The sequence below is a fragment of the Coregonus clupeaformis genome, chromosome 19 (genome assembly GCF_020615455.1).
Source record: "Coregonus clupeaformis isolate EN_2021a chromosome 19, ASM2061545v1, whole genome shotgun sequence".
Classification (NCBI taxonomy): domain Eukaryota; kingdom Metazoa; phylum Chordata; class Actinopteri; order Salmoniformes; family Salmonidae; genus Coregonus; species Coregonus clupeaformis.
In genome coordinates, this window is record NC_059210.1 from 20,089,533 (window position 1) to 20,105,137 (window position 15,605).

A 15,605-nucleotide genomic window follows, 5' to 3' on the forward strand; every position below is an offset into this window, starting at 1 on the left:
TAACATATGATACTAATTTGAGTGTCCCGTATTTTTGTTTACTATGTTACGTCTACCCCTGAGTCCAGTTTGCAGCATGTGAACATACACTGTGTTTAAAAGTTGAAGTAAACACTTCTACTGCTACAACATAAGCATGTCATTACAGATGTTGTATGTAGTCGAAATGTCTGATGAGCTGATTTGACTTTAGTTGTGCGAGTTGCAAGGCTAGGGCATCACGCTAAAACAACAGCGGAGAAAGGGAGAGAAAAAGGTTTAGAGAAAGAAACAATTATACCATAACTTTGACCACGTTGAGGTGTTAGTGAATACCTCCTAGATCCTGACACTTGTTGATGTGGATTCTCTCTGGGTCTTCGGAGCAAGAACAGCAGAACCTGCCACAGCCTGAAAAAATAAAGGGTGCATTCATTGGTTATTGGCCGAACTAACAGGAAACTAAGGGGATTGTGAGGGAAAGTTAGGTAGAGAGGAGGGGAGCAGGACGACCAGTCTGGGCCCCCGACACGAGGTCAGGTGGTCTTCCACGTGGGAATGGCTGGGGGTCATCCAGGGCAGGAGGAGGGCGGCCCCCAACCGCTGGAGACTTCCAGGACCCTGGGTCAGGGAACGGTGGGTCCCCTCTGTCAAGGGGCTGTGGGCCTAGCAGGGTAGGGAACTCAGGACCTGACAGGGCAGGGGACATAGTACCTACAACTAAGACTGAGGACTGCAAGCCAGGTATAGCAGGGGACTGTAAATGAGAATTTGTTCTCAGTCAACTTACCTGGTAAAATAAGGGTTAAAGAAGAAAAAAAATTGCGCTAGGACAGGCGACTGGGGGCTGGGTGAGGCTGGGGGCTGCGAACTGGCTAGGGGCAGGGACTTCAGACCTAGAGGAGCAGATAAATAAGAGCCTAGCAGGACAGAAGATCCATGGCCTAGAACTAGGTTATGAGATGTGGCGTGTAGCACTAAGGGAGCGGACTGCTTGCTGACTGAGGCTGGGGTCTGCGGACCAACTGAGGGCAGAGGCTGCGGGCCTAGTGGGGCAGAGGACCTAACGGCTGGAAGAGCAGTCGACCGAGGGACTAATAGGGCTGGGGACAGCACACCTAGGACGGCTGAAGGCTGGGAGCCTAGTTCTGGTAACTTCTGGCCTGACAGGGATAACAACTCTGAACCTGACAGGGATACTGACTCTGAACCTGAGAGGGAAACCTACTCTGAACCTGACAGGGAAACTGACTCTAGACCTGACAGGGAGAACAACTATGGACCTGACAGGAGGAACGGCTCTGGGCTAGGAGAGCAGGAGAGCTCTGGGCCTACTGGAGAAATGGGTAACTAAGTCTAACAGGGCAGGAGCCTGATGACCCACTTGGGCTAGGGACTGAGGGCCGACTAGTGCTGGAGACTGAGGACCTAGCGCTAGGGACTGGGTGCCAACTAGGGCTGAGGATTGAAAACCTAGCGTATGGTGCCCAACAGGGCAGGCGGTTCTAAGCCTGGCAGGCTAGGGAGCTGCCTACCTACTAAAGCTGGGTTCTGCGATCTGACTGAGGCTGGGAACTGAGGGCTGACTAGGACTGAGGACCTAGTGCAGAGGACTTACTGTATGGCCTAGCAGGGCAGGAGGATCTAAACCTGGTGAGCTAGGACGCATACCCAATAAGGCAGGGGGCTGTGGTCTGAGCAGGGCAGGAGACTGCAGACCTGCAAATGGGGCAGCTAAGTAAAGGCCTAGCATGGTAGGATACCTAGAGCCTGGCTGAGCAGCAAACTTAGGGGCTACTAGTAAAGGGGACTGTGGACCTAGAAGGGCAAAGGACTGGGGGCCTAGCACTGAGGCGGGAGTCTGGGAACCTAAGTTAGAACAGTGTGAATCTACAACTAGGGCCTGAGACGGAGGGCCATGTACGGCGGGAAACGGAGCTCTTGACCTACCATGGGGGCAGAATACACTAAGCCTACTGGGAAGGCAGGAAACGTAAACCTTACTGGCAAGGCAGGAAATAGAAACCCTACGGGGGAGGCAGGGAACTCTGACCCTGACCCTACCGGGAAGTAGGGGAACTCTGAACCTACTGTGGAGGAAGGGAACTCTGACCCTACCGTGCAGCGGGGGGAACTGACCCTACCGTGGTAGCAGGAAATTGGACGTCTAGGTCAGTGGGGACATCAATGGTGCCTTCTGGTGGGTCACCCGGGTCGATGTCTGGCGGGTCCCCCATGGAGAGGACTGGAGGGTCCACTGAGGCGAGATCTGGAAGGTCTGGAGGTAGCAGGACCTTCTGGGCTGGAGCTAGCAGGGTGATAGAAGGAGGGGCAAGCAGGGACCCCAGGCCTGGGACCGGCAGGTCACACCAGGCAGTGGCTGCGGTGGTCGAGAGTAGCGGCGGTACCGGTGCTCCCGCTGCGGTGACTCAGGCCGGGAGGGCCTAGAGTACACCCTCCTGATCTCTTCTCGCTTACGAAGCAGGTCCTTGTAGTCCCTCAACAGCTCCCAACTGATGAGGGTGTGGTCACTCTCTGACCACTGAGGAGGCCTGGAGCAGGTCTGGTCGACTGTACGATGAGAGAGGTGTGTAAGGCCTCGCAGCTCATCTTCCTCTGGGAAGTGACGTCTTCGTGTGTGTAGTGGATGGTGACAGCAGCCCCATATGGCTTTGGAATGCAGGATAAACTTGTCTACATCCTGGGGTACGGAAACGACTCCTCTTCTGGGTACTGTAACATCTTTACTGTAGCCAGGTCAGAATGCAGCTTGAAGGACCATGTAAAAACGGCTAGCTGGAGCCGTCTGAGTGGTTAGCTGTAGATGCCCTCTCCCGCTAGTGACTTAATACTGATTGTTAAGGTTCTGACTCTGGCTACAGGCTGTCTGGCAAGAACAGTACGGATGCTTTTCAGTCCAGGATTTTATTTATCTTCATCACTACCGCACATATTATTAACACACACATAATCTTCTGTTACTGAGGAATGGACTTGTGGTTATTTCGGATTCACGCACAAACAGGTCGCCAGCCAACATTGCGTCTTTTCTGTCGACGACTAAAAACACTCTGAGCTAGAGTGGGCGGAGCCAGAGTCCAAATGTCCATTCAAGCACCCTGATTGTCTGGAAGGAAGTGTCTTTTTTCACATAAAGTGCCTCATTTCCCTGAGCGGTAGGTCGGAGAGAGTTTGAGTGGTCAGGGGTATTACTTACTGGCTCTAGGCATCTGTGTAGAGACAGGATATAGATATCATAGACAGGATATAGATATCATAGACAGGATATCGCAAATTATGTTGTTGAACCCGGGAGCAAAGTTCTCTGGATTTATCGCCACAAAACAGTGACCCTATGGTAATTCAACAAAACCAAACGTCAGTAAAACACAAGATGCCAAGTACTCTGGAAAACAGGTGAAATCACTTTTTTAATCATAATTGTCATTTAGCTATGGCTTTTCTACATGCAAATCAGACATATGGTTGAAAGATACACACCAGGTTTGCTACTCGGTCTGTGACCTTCCATGTGCAGATGACCCAGGCCAAAACCCTTGTACCCACCTGAGGGGAGGGAGGGAGACACGTCAGCGTTAGCTATAGTCAAATGTAACATGACGTGTTTGGTAATGACATAACTTTGATCGTGTCAATGATATAATCTGGATGAATCAATATTCACACACACACACAAGTACGCACGCACACACACAGTTGGCAGTTATTTGTAGCCTCGCAGCCCCAGATAGGCACTAGTCCCCCTCCGTTGAGCACCTCTCATGGGTCTGTGCTAGCCTGTCCTAGGAATCACAGCCCCAGCCCTCTGGGATGATGTCACCGCGCAGCTCATGGAGCTCACTCTGCACACAGGTGCGCAGGCACACAGACAGACAGGCGCACACATACACACACACGTTCAAACCACTGCAACTTAACCTCTATTAGCCAATTCCACCTCCATAGACTAACAACATAGAATTACAGTCTACTTTCCTGAGGGGAGGGGAAAACTGAAAATGTGCTGTTAGTGGCATAGAGGTTTGGAACTCTTTCTTATTGGTCTATTAACAAATTTACTGCATGGTGATGTCACCATGGAAGGCCAAAACTCTATCCCACTAAAACAGGCTGAAATTTCAGGTGGTTTAAAAGGGAACATTAAAAGGACATTATCATCATTTTCACAATTTCACAGTATTATCTCTATGTGAGAGACGCAGACTCGGTCTCGACCTTTAAGTCATTACTGAGTGTAGTCTGGCCCAGGGGTGCGAAGGTGAACGGCAAGGCACTGGAGCGACGAACCGCCCTTGCTGTCTCTGCCTGGCCGGCTTCCCTCTCCACTGGGATTCTCTGCCTCTGACCCTATTACGGGGGCTGAGTCACTGGCTTATTAGTGCTCTTCCATGCCGTCCCTAGGAGGGGTGCGTCACTTGAGTGGGTTGAGTCACAGACGTGATCTTCCTGTCCGGTTTTGCGCCCCCTCGGACTTGTACTATACTCAGCCTTGTCTCAGGGTAGTAGGTTGGTGGTCTGTTGATATCCCTCTGGTGGTGTGGTGGCTGTGCTTTTGCAAAGTGGGTGGGGTTATATCCTGCCTGATTGGCCCTGTCCGGGGGTATCGTCGGGGGGGCTAGGGTCAGTCTGTTAAATCGGGTGTAATTCTCCTGTCTTATCTGGTTTCCTGTGTGAATTTATGTATGCTCCCTCTAATTCTCTGTCTCTCCCTCTCTCCCTCCCATCCCGGAGGATCTGAGCCCTAGGATCATGTCTCCGGACTACCTGGCCTGATGACTCCTGGCTGTCCCCAGTCCACCTGGTCGTGCTGCTGCTCCAGTTTAAATTGTTCTGCCTGCGGCTAGGGAACACTGACCTGTTCACCGGACGTGCTACCTTGTCCCGGACCTGCTGTTTTCGACTCTCTCTCTCTCACTCTCTACCGCACCTGCTGTCTCAACCTCTGAATGCTCGGCTATGAAAAGCCAACTGACATTTACTCATGAGGTACTGACCTGTTGCACCCTCTACAACCACTGATTATTTTATTCGACCCTACTGGTCATCTATGAACATTTGAACATCTTGAAGAACAATCTGGCCTTAAATGGCCATGAACTCTTATAATCTCCACCCGGCACAGCCAGAAGAGGACTCGCCACCCCTCAGAGCCTGGTTCCTCTCTAGGTTTCTTCCTAGGTTCCTGCCTTTCTAGGGAGTTATTCCTAGCCACCATGCTTCTACATCTGCATTGATTTCTGTTTGGGGTTTAGGCTGGGTTTCTGTATAGCACTTTGTGACATCTGCTGATGTAAGAAAGGCTTTATAAATACATTTCATTGATTGATATTATTCCAACCTCATAGTGTGGAAATTTGCACTGAGTGTACAAAACATTAAGGACACCTGCTCTTTCAATGACAGACTGACCAGGTGAATCCAGGTGAAAGCTATGATCCCTTATTGATGTCCATTTCAATCAGGATTTTTAAGCCTTGAGACAATTGAGACATGGATTGTGTTTGTGTGCCATTCAGAGGGTAAATGGTCAAGACAAAACTTTTTGTGGCGACCTGTCCAAATTCACATAGAAATGTGTGTTATAGATCTGTCCTTCTCATTGAAAGAAAGTCTAAGAAAGTTGTAGATCTGTTCTATGTGCACAATTTTCCCATTCTTAAAGGAAAACTCCACCCCAAAAATATATTTTGGTATTTGTTTAATTATTCCATTGTTGACATGTTTTGACACTTAAGTTTTCAAGATATGTAACTTTCAAAATACAGAAATCATCCCGGTAAGTTTTGTTTTTGCTTTCGATTTTGCACACCAGCTTCAAATAGCTGAAAATACAATATGTTTGGTTATGGAAAATATATTTCACAGCGGTTTAGATGGTGCAATGATTCTCTATGCTATACTTGCTTGTTTTGTCACATAAACTGAAATTAGGTGAACTCTTAGAATTTTAGCAACCAGGAAATGGCGGAAAGATTTCTGCATAGCGCATCTTTAAGTGCCTTTGAACGGGGTATGGTAGTAGGTGCCAGGCGCACCAGTTTGTGTCAAGAACTGCAACGCTGCTGGGTTTTTCACGCTCAACAGTTTCCTGTGTGTATCAAGAATGGTCCACCATCCAAAGGACATCCAGCCAACTTGACACAACTGTGGGAAGTATTGGAGTCAACATGGGCCAGCATCCCTGTGGAACGCTTTTGACACCTTGTACAGTCCATGCCCCAACAAATTGAGGCTGTTCTGAGGGCAAAAGGAGAGGTGCAACTCAATATTAGGAAGGTGTTCCTAATGTTTGGTATATTCAGTGTATATAAAACATTGGAAAATCTGGAAGAGACGAAGCGAGAGGTTTTAGTCCGCCCAAAATCTGTCCACGAAAATAAGTCCACGAAGTGAGACATTTTTGTATGGAGGTCAATAAGAGAGTGTCGAATTTGGTCAAAGAAAAATGTAATTGTTAATTTGCTACGTGAAGCTTATTTGATCGAATTGAAGTTCCGTAATGGTTAAGTTGTTATGAATGCACTGATATAAGTGGACGCACGTGGCATTTCGGCAACTTAGAAGGAAAAAAAAATGTCATTATTATTTGTTTATTATTTGTTTATTTGCATCCCCAGTAGCTTTTGCCGAAGCATGACAAGTAACAAAACACTGATACACTGATAGACAAGGACAGTCACGCAAATGTTAAATACAATGATATACAAACAATACAAAAGCAAAAATAATATAAACAAATATCAGATTTTTGTGCCTGTTTATTTCGGAGTTGTGCCTGTTGTCATAGAGATAGATAGAGGACTCATCAAGGATATAACCTATTTTAGCATGGACATTGCCATTGAGAGCTTCCACCATTTGAAAGTAGTCAACTGGGTGGGGATTCCTATGAGTTGGAAGCAATCAGCCAATGACGAAGAAGAACATTGACTATTTTAAAATGAAGATGTGTCGGCTGTCACAGACTCTATAATGGCACAGATACAAAGATGAGTCCTCTATCGATCTCTATGGCCTGTTGCTCACATGCGTATCCGCCCTCTCATTAGCTGGAATGGTCCCACCTGATCTCGCCTGCCTTCCATCTTTGAGGACATGTATTTCCATTGTTAGAGTGGTCACTTGACCATCTTGTCAATATAATAGACAATCTTTGCCATTATATCAATGAGTATCTCTGACTTCCATTCGGGCTCAACAGATTAACAGTGACACATGATGAATGTGAACGGCCTGTCAGTTTAGTCCAGTTTACCTTGCCCAGTGCCACTGCAGACGTGGTCATGTCCAACACAAAACTGTCCTGTACACTGTACGTGGTACAGCACTCAACCCTGAAACATGTTTGCAATGACTCACCTCTTTAGCAAGTGTGGGGAAAACCAGTGGAGAGGTGTTGGTGTATGACATGACCTGCAGGGAAGAATATTATTATTGGACTAGTTTGTATCATGTAATCAAATAATTACAATAATTCACTGTTAATTGTATGTGTATGATGCTAGCCTGTTCTCTTTCCCCCGATTATTTAATGGGAAGTGTTGCCAAGGGTTGGATGGAGAGAGATGTGGGGATGATATTTTTGGCTTGTATTACTGTGTCTGATTTGTGCCATTATTTGTACAATAAAAAACATTGCCACAAAAACATGAATAATCATACTAATGCAATACATACAGCCACCACTCGGGGGAGACAAAACAAAGCTCAAGCAAGAAACAAGGGGACTTGCAATCATGTTGGCTTTCAGCCCCTCCAGCAGTTGGTTGGAGCCTGAACACAAAAATAAGTTCCAGAGAAAATAAAATGATTTACAATTATCAAAATACAGTTAAATTCTCTAATGGCAGTCTGAAACCAGATTATAATAACAGGAAGTTATTGAAAACGCATTGTCATTTACAATAAAAACCTTGTCACTTCTTCTTGACTGTTGAGCAAGAATGAATAAAGTCAAAACTATCCATGGGCTACGACCCAGCCGATGCCCATATTGATGGTCAGGTCCATGCAGAATTTGCCCACCATGGGCCCCAGCATGTTCCTGCCGTCCACCAGGGCCATGGCCACAGTCTCCTTCTCCACCGCCGGTTCCTGGCACAGATGCCAGTATGGATGTCCTTGACGTACATGTCTGAAGGCAGAGAGATGGAGCATAACAGATAACAGTAGAAAAAGAAAAAATACACACATCCACTTGTCAGGTGCAAAAAAAATATAATGTAAGAAGCAATGTCTGCAACTCTGTAACCACTGGGAACATTACATGTTTACAGACTTACAGTTATGGCTGTTTATTGTAAAGAATGCTGTACATTTAAGAATGGCCTATTTTTTCCTATGAATCTCCTGTAAAAATGTGATTTAATGAATAAAGTTCAGTCATAAAGTTGAACCATTACTGTTTTTTCTTATTCCAGCAGTGACACGGGCATGTTGTATGGCATAATTGTGTGGCATACTGACCCATCCTGTTGAGCCCGTGGCTGTAGTGCCCCCGCCGGTCGCCCTACACCAGCACCTCTGCCAGGCTCCTGGTATGGCTGTGCTTGGTGCCCACTGACATCATACATCTCTCTATGAAGGAGAGCACCTCCGCCTGGGCTATCAAACACCTAGAGTGAAAGTAGTAATAATTTAATTTGAATAATAATCTTTATTTAACCAGGTGAGTCAGTTATTTACAATGATGGCCTAATAATATACAATAGTCGTATATAAAGCATACCTATAAAGCACCTAGTGATACTAGCTACACAACATTGAACACATTAACCAAAACATTTAAGTAAGTTACTAAATTACTTAGACAATATAGTGAATGACAAGATATTCATTAAAACTGAGCATTCAATGTCTCAACTGGAAAGTACAACAGGAAAATTACATTAAACCATAGGAGGGACAGTGAGAGTGAAGTTCAAGAGCAAGAAGACAGATCAATTAATAATCATGCTTTTTATTGTCACATACCGGATAGGTGCAGTAAAATGTGTTGTTTTACAGGGTCAGCCATAGTAGCACGGTGCCCCTGGAGCAAATTAGGGTTAAGTGCCTTGCTCAAGGACACCGTGTCGGCTCGGGTATTCAAACCAGCAACCTTTCGGTTTATTGGCCCAACACTCTAACCGCTAGGTTTAAGCAAACACAGCATGATGGGTCAGCCAGGTACACAGAGTTCAATCCACAGCTATGTCAAACAACAACTGTCAGCCACTGGGAGTCTGCCCTCCTAAACTAAACTGACATGTGATCAGTGCACACTTGTAGCAAGTGATAAATTGATGCTTGTGTGTGCAGGTTTTGCAAGCTAGTGCAGAGACGTGTAGGGCCTTAAAACCTTTTACTGCAGTGGGCTAAATCAGGGTCAGACAGAGTGTATCTTGTGGTTCAGTTGGTAGAGCATGGCACTTGCAATGCCAGGGTTGTGGGTTCGTATTCCCATGGGGGACCAGTTTGGGGTGGAAAAGTATGAAAATGTATGCACTCACTACTGTAAGTCGCTCTGGATAAGAGCGTCTGCTAAATGAGTAAAATGTAAATGTAGTCTTAAACAAATCTACTTTGAAACAAAAGTATACACCTCACACACATGGTTATGGGCTTTAAAACAAGAAGATACCTGTACCATGTCAGATTTAGAGTTGAAATGTATTCAATTTTGTGTTTGCATAACACTATTACACTTTATATACATCACAGAAGACTGAAATATAGCTAAATAGATTTTCAGGGGGGGAAAAGGGTTTATTAATTATGAAATTATTAAAAATATTAATAACGTTCCACCCATAAGGCTATTAGAGGGAGATTTGACTGCAGGAAAGCGGTACGGCTATTACCTGGTGTTTTAAGTGTTTTTCAATCCATTCCAGGCAGGCGTAACCCTGGGAGCACAAATCTTCACTCTAGCCCAGCACTAACGCAAATTATAAAGAGGGAGGGTTAGACTACTGTAGGTTGTAGAGTTCCCAGTAAGTTAGGTTGTATGAGAAGGCATGGTTCAGAGATGTATGCCTCCATGTACGTCTCTTCAGAGAAAAACCCTCCCAAATGCATACTTACATCTGCTGCTGTGAATAATTAGTTTTTTAATGATCCACCCATCACCCCGCAAACACACACACACATATATATTGTGCACACATCCACAGACACATATACAGTGCCTTCAGAAAGTATTCACACTCCTTGTCTTTTTCCACATTTTGTTGTGTTACAGCCTGAATTTAAAATGTATTAAATTTAGATTTTGTGGAATTATGTTTTTAGACATTTTTACAAATTAATAAAAAATTTATAAGTAAGTCAATAAGTATTCAACCCCTTTGTTATGGCAAGCCTAAATAAGTTCAATATTAAAATGTGCTTAACAAGTCACGTAATAAGTTGCATGGACTCACTCTGTGTGCAATCATTTTTAAATGACTATACCTCCTCTCTCTAACCCACACATACAATTATCTTGCAAGGTCCCTCAGTCGAGCAGTGAATTTCAAACACAGATTCAACCACAAAGACCAGGGAGGTTTTCCAATAGCCCGCAAAGAAGGGCACCTATTGATAGATGGGTAAAAACGATATAAATGCAGACAGTGAATATCCCTTTGAGCATGGTGAAGTTATTAATTACACTTTGGATGGTGTATCAATACAACCAGTCACTACAAAGATACAGGTTTCCTTCCTAACTCAGTTGAGAGGAAGGAAACCGCTCAGGGATTTCACCATCAGTGGTGATTTTAAAACAGTTACAGAGTTTAATGGCTTTGATAGGAGAAAACTGAGGATGGATCAACAACATTGTAGTTACTCCACAATACTAACCTAAATGGCAGAGTGAAAAGAAGGAAGCCTGTACAGAATACAAATATTCTAAAACATGCATCCTGTTTGCATTAAGGCACTAAAGGAATACACCAAAATAATTTGGAAATAAATGAACTTTATGTCCTGAATACAAAGCGTTATGTTTCAGCCAATCTAACACAACACATCACAGAGTACCACTCTTCATATTTTCAAGCATGGTGGTGGCTGCGTCATGTTATGCGTATGCTTGTCATCGGCAAGGACAATGGAGTTTTTTTTAGGATAAAAAGAAACAGAATGATGCACAGGCAAAATCCTAGAAGAAAACCTAGTTTACTGAGAGACAAATTCACCATTCAGCAGGACAATAACCTAAAACACAAGGCCAAATCTACATTGGAGTTGCTTACCAAGACGACGTTGAATGTTCCTGAGTGGCCTAGTTACAGTTTTGGCTTAAACCGGCTTGAAAATCGATGGCATGACTTTAAAATGGCTGTCTAGCAATGATAAAATTGAAGAATTCTTAAAAGAATGTGCAAATATTGTACAATCCAGGTGTGCAAAGCTCTTACCCAGAAAGAAAGAAACTTACCCAGAAAGAATCACAGCTGTAATTGCTGCCAAAGGTGATTATAACATGTATTGACTCAGGGGTGTGAATACTTATGTAAATTAAATATATTCAATAAAAATGTTTTCACTTTGTCATTATGGGGTATTGTGTGTAGATGGGTGAGAAAAAAATATATTTAATCCATTTTGTATTCAGGCTGGAACACAACAAATTGTGGAACAAGGAATATGTTAAGGGATATGAATACTTTCTGAAGCACACTCTTTCACACACACATTCGTAGGCATTTTCGCACGCACACGCACGCACGCATGCACACACGAGAATGCACATATATTGTATACCAATATACTTCCAGAAAACAACTAGAACGACAAGTATAACCAATCTTGTTTACCTCATTGTAAACAAATGCCCAAGGTTAGAGCCATGACTTACCTGGTTAAATAAAGGCTCTAACCCAGAGCATTTTGTTACAATTTGGTTTCCATTGGATGTAGAAGCACATCACACATCCACTGTATACACAGAGTAGGGGAGAACGTGTATGGTTGTTACATGGGATAGTTGTAACACTTTAAATTCCTCCAATCTGGAGCAAGGTAGAATCATGTGATTCACTGTGCACATGCTCAGGTTCGTCCTCAGTCCTCATGTGAAGAACCCAGATATACGGTATTTGATGTAAGTTAGCACTTTCGCAGGTGAACTGCGGTGAAGGGGAGAATGCACGGGCTTGCATCGTTTGTGGAACCACCCAGTGGTGTCAAGTCTTTCAGGTATCCCGACCAGTGGAGGCTCCTCAGAGGAGTTTAATCAAAATAAAAATAGTGAAACATTTTCAGATAAAACTATACTAAATATATTCACGTCACCAAATAATTGATTAAAACACACTGTTTTGCAATGAAGGTCTACAGTAGCCTGAACTGCACTTTGTAGGGTAGCACCATTGTGTACCCGAAGGACAGCTAGTTTCCGTCCTCCTCTGGGTACACTGACTTTATTACAAAACCTAGGAGGCTTGTGGTTCTCAACCCCTTCCATAGACTAATGATGACAATTTCCGGAGGACGTCCTCCAACCTATCAGAGCTCTTGCAGCATGAACTGACATTTTGTCCACCCAATCAAAGGATCAGAGAATTAATCTACTACTGATAGCATAAGCTACAGCTAGCTAGCACGGCAGTGCATGAAATGTAGTGAGTAGTTGACTCAAAGAGAGAGAAAGACAATAGTTGAACAGTTTTGAACAAATACATTTCTTCAAAAATGAAGGAGCTAGCTAGCTAATTTAGCCTATTCAAACACCCGGCTCTAACAGAGAAGGATGCTATGTTAGCTAGCTGGCTATGGCTATTCAACACTGGAACTCTTCCAAGTCAGTAAGCTTTTGGTTGTATTCATTTATTGCCACCGGGGCCCGCCGGTGTAACTGCTAAAGTGCTTGCTGACTGTATACTGTACTGCATGATTGTAGCAGTTTTGCTAATACGTTAGTTCTATTAGCTACAGTGGGGAAAAAAAGTATTTAGTCAGCCACCAATTGTGCAAGTTCTCCCACTTAAAAAGATGAGAGAGGCCTGTAATTTTCATCATAGGTACATGTCAACTATGACAGACAAATTGAGAAAAAAAATCCAGAAAATCACATTGTAGGATTTTTAATGAATTTATTTGCAAATGATGGTGGAAAATAAGTATTTGGTCACCTACAAACAAGCAAGATTTCTGGCTCTCACAGACCTGTAACTTCTTTTTTAAGAGGCTCCTCTTTCCTCCAATCGTTACCTGTATTAATGGCACCTGTTTGAACTTGTTATCAGTATAAAAGACACCTGTCCACAACCTCAAACAGTCACACTCGAAACTCCACTATGGCCAAGACCAAAGAGCTGTCAAAGGACACCAGAAACAAAATTGTAGACCTGCACCAGGCTGGGAAGACTGAATCTGCAATAGGTAAGCAGCTTGGTTTGAAGAAATCAACTGTGGGAGCAATTATTAGGAAATGGAAGACATATAAGACAACTGATAATCTCCCTCGATCTGGGGGAACCAGCACCGGGCTATGTAGGCGAACCGGGGACACCGTGCGTAAGGCTGGTGCCATGTAAGCCGGCCCGAGGAGACGCACTGGTGACCGGATGCGTGGGGCCGGCTTCATGACATCCGGCTCAACGCTCAAACTAGCCCGGCCGATACGTGGAGCTGGAATGTACCGAACCGGGCTATGCACGCGTACAGGAGACACCATGCGCTCTACTGCGTAACACGGTGTCTGCCCGTACTCTCGCTCTCCACGGTAAGTACAGGGAGTAGGCGCAGGTCTCCTACCTGACTTCGCCACACTCCCTTCTAGCCCCCCCCCAATAAATTTTTGGGTAGTACTCTCGGGCTTCCAGCCTTGCCTCCGTGCTGCCTCCTCATATCGCCGCCTCTCGGCTTTAGCTGCCTCCAGCTCTTCACGAGGACGGCGATATTCTCCCGGTTGATCCCAAGGCCCCTCACCATCCAGAATCTCCTCCCATGTCCATGAATCCTTTATGGGAGTCCATAAATCCTGTGTAGGTAGGTCCTGTTGCCGCTTGACACGCTGCTTGGTCTTTTGTGGTGGGTTTTTCTGTCACGGTCGTCTATGTCGTCCAAGTATGACCAAGGCGCAACGTGTCCAAGAAACATGACTTTATTTAGCAAAGTAACCAAAATCCAAAACAAAAGACGACTCAATGAAGTCCACGGTACACAGACCGAAAAAGGAACAAAAACCCACAAACACCAGGTGAAAACACACAGTTTAAATATGGCTCCCAATCAGAGATAACGAGCCGACAGCTGACACTCGTTACCTCCGATTGGGAGTCACATGACTAATAAACCAGAACGACAACCCCCTAGACACCCCAACCAAACAGCACACAACAAAACGAACACACCCATACCCAACCTAACCCACACAACACCCAACAATACAAACACACCCTGGTTCAAAAACAACGTCCCGGAACCAGAGCGTGACAGTACCCCCCCCTAAAGGTGCGAACTCCGGGCGCACCAACAAAAGACTAGGGGAGGGTCTGGGTGGGCGTCTGTCCACGGTGGCGGCTCTGGCCCCGGTCGTGATCCCCACCCTACCATAGTCACAACCTGCTTACGTAACCTCCTCCACATGACCACCCCCCAACTAAACCCCACAGGATTAAGGGGCAGCACCGGACTAAGAGGCAGCACCGGACTCAGGGGCAGCACCGGACTCAGGGGCAGCACCGGGCTAAGGGGCAGCACCGGACTAAGGGGCAGCACCGGGCTAAGGGGCAGCACCGGACTAAGGGGCAGCACCGGGCTAAGGGGCAGCACCGGACTAAGGGGCAGCTCCGGACTGAATGGCGGATCCTGGCTGGCTGGCTCTGGCGGATCCTGGCTGGCTGGCGGATCCTGGCTGGACGGCTCTGGCGGATCCTGGCTGGACGGCTCTGGCGGATCCTGGCTGGACGGCTCTGGCGGATCCTGGCTGGACGGCTCTGGCGGATCCTGGCTGGACGGCTCTGGCGGATCCTGGCTGGACGGCTCTGGCGGATCCTGGCTGGACGGCTCGTGGCTGGCTGACGGATCTGGCTGCTCATGGCTGGCTGACGGATCTGGCTGCTCATGGCTGGCTGACGGATCTGGCTGCTCATGGCTGGCTGACGGATCTGGCTGCTCATGGCTGGCTGAAGGATCTGGCTGCTCATGGCTGGCTGACGGATCTGGCTGCTCATGGCTGGCTGACGGATCTGGCTGCTCATGGCTGGCTGACGGATCTGGCTGCTCATGGCTGGCTGACGGATCTGGCTGCTCATGGCTGGCTGACGGATCTGGCTGCTCATGGCTGGCAGACGGATCTGGCTGCTCATGGCTGGCGGAAGGCTCTGGCTGATCCTGTCTGGCGGACGGCTCTGGCTGATCCTGTCTGGCGGAAGGTTCTGACTGATCCTGTCTGGCGGAAGGCTCTGGCTGATCCTGTCTGGCGGAAGGCTCTGGCTGATCCTGTCTGGCGGAAGGCTCTGGCTGATCCTGTCTGGCGGAAGGCTCTGGCTGATCCTGTCTGGCGGAAGGCTCTGGCTGCTCCTGTCTGGCGGAAGGCTCTGGCTGCTCCTGTCTGGCGAAAGGCTCTAGCGGCTCCTGTCTGGCGGAAGGCTCTAGCGGCTCCGGTCTGGCGGACGGCTCTGAAGGCT

General features: G+C 46.4%; 1 pseudogene; it reads right to left on the reverse strand.

Annotated features, from left to right (window-relative positions):
* Positions 1 to 210: 210 nt before the first annotated feature.
* LOC121531190 lies at positions 211 to 11,791 on the reverse strand (annotated as a pseudogene).
* Between the last annotated feature and the right edge of the window lie 3,814 nt (positions 11,792 to 15,605).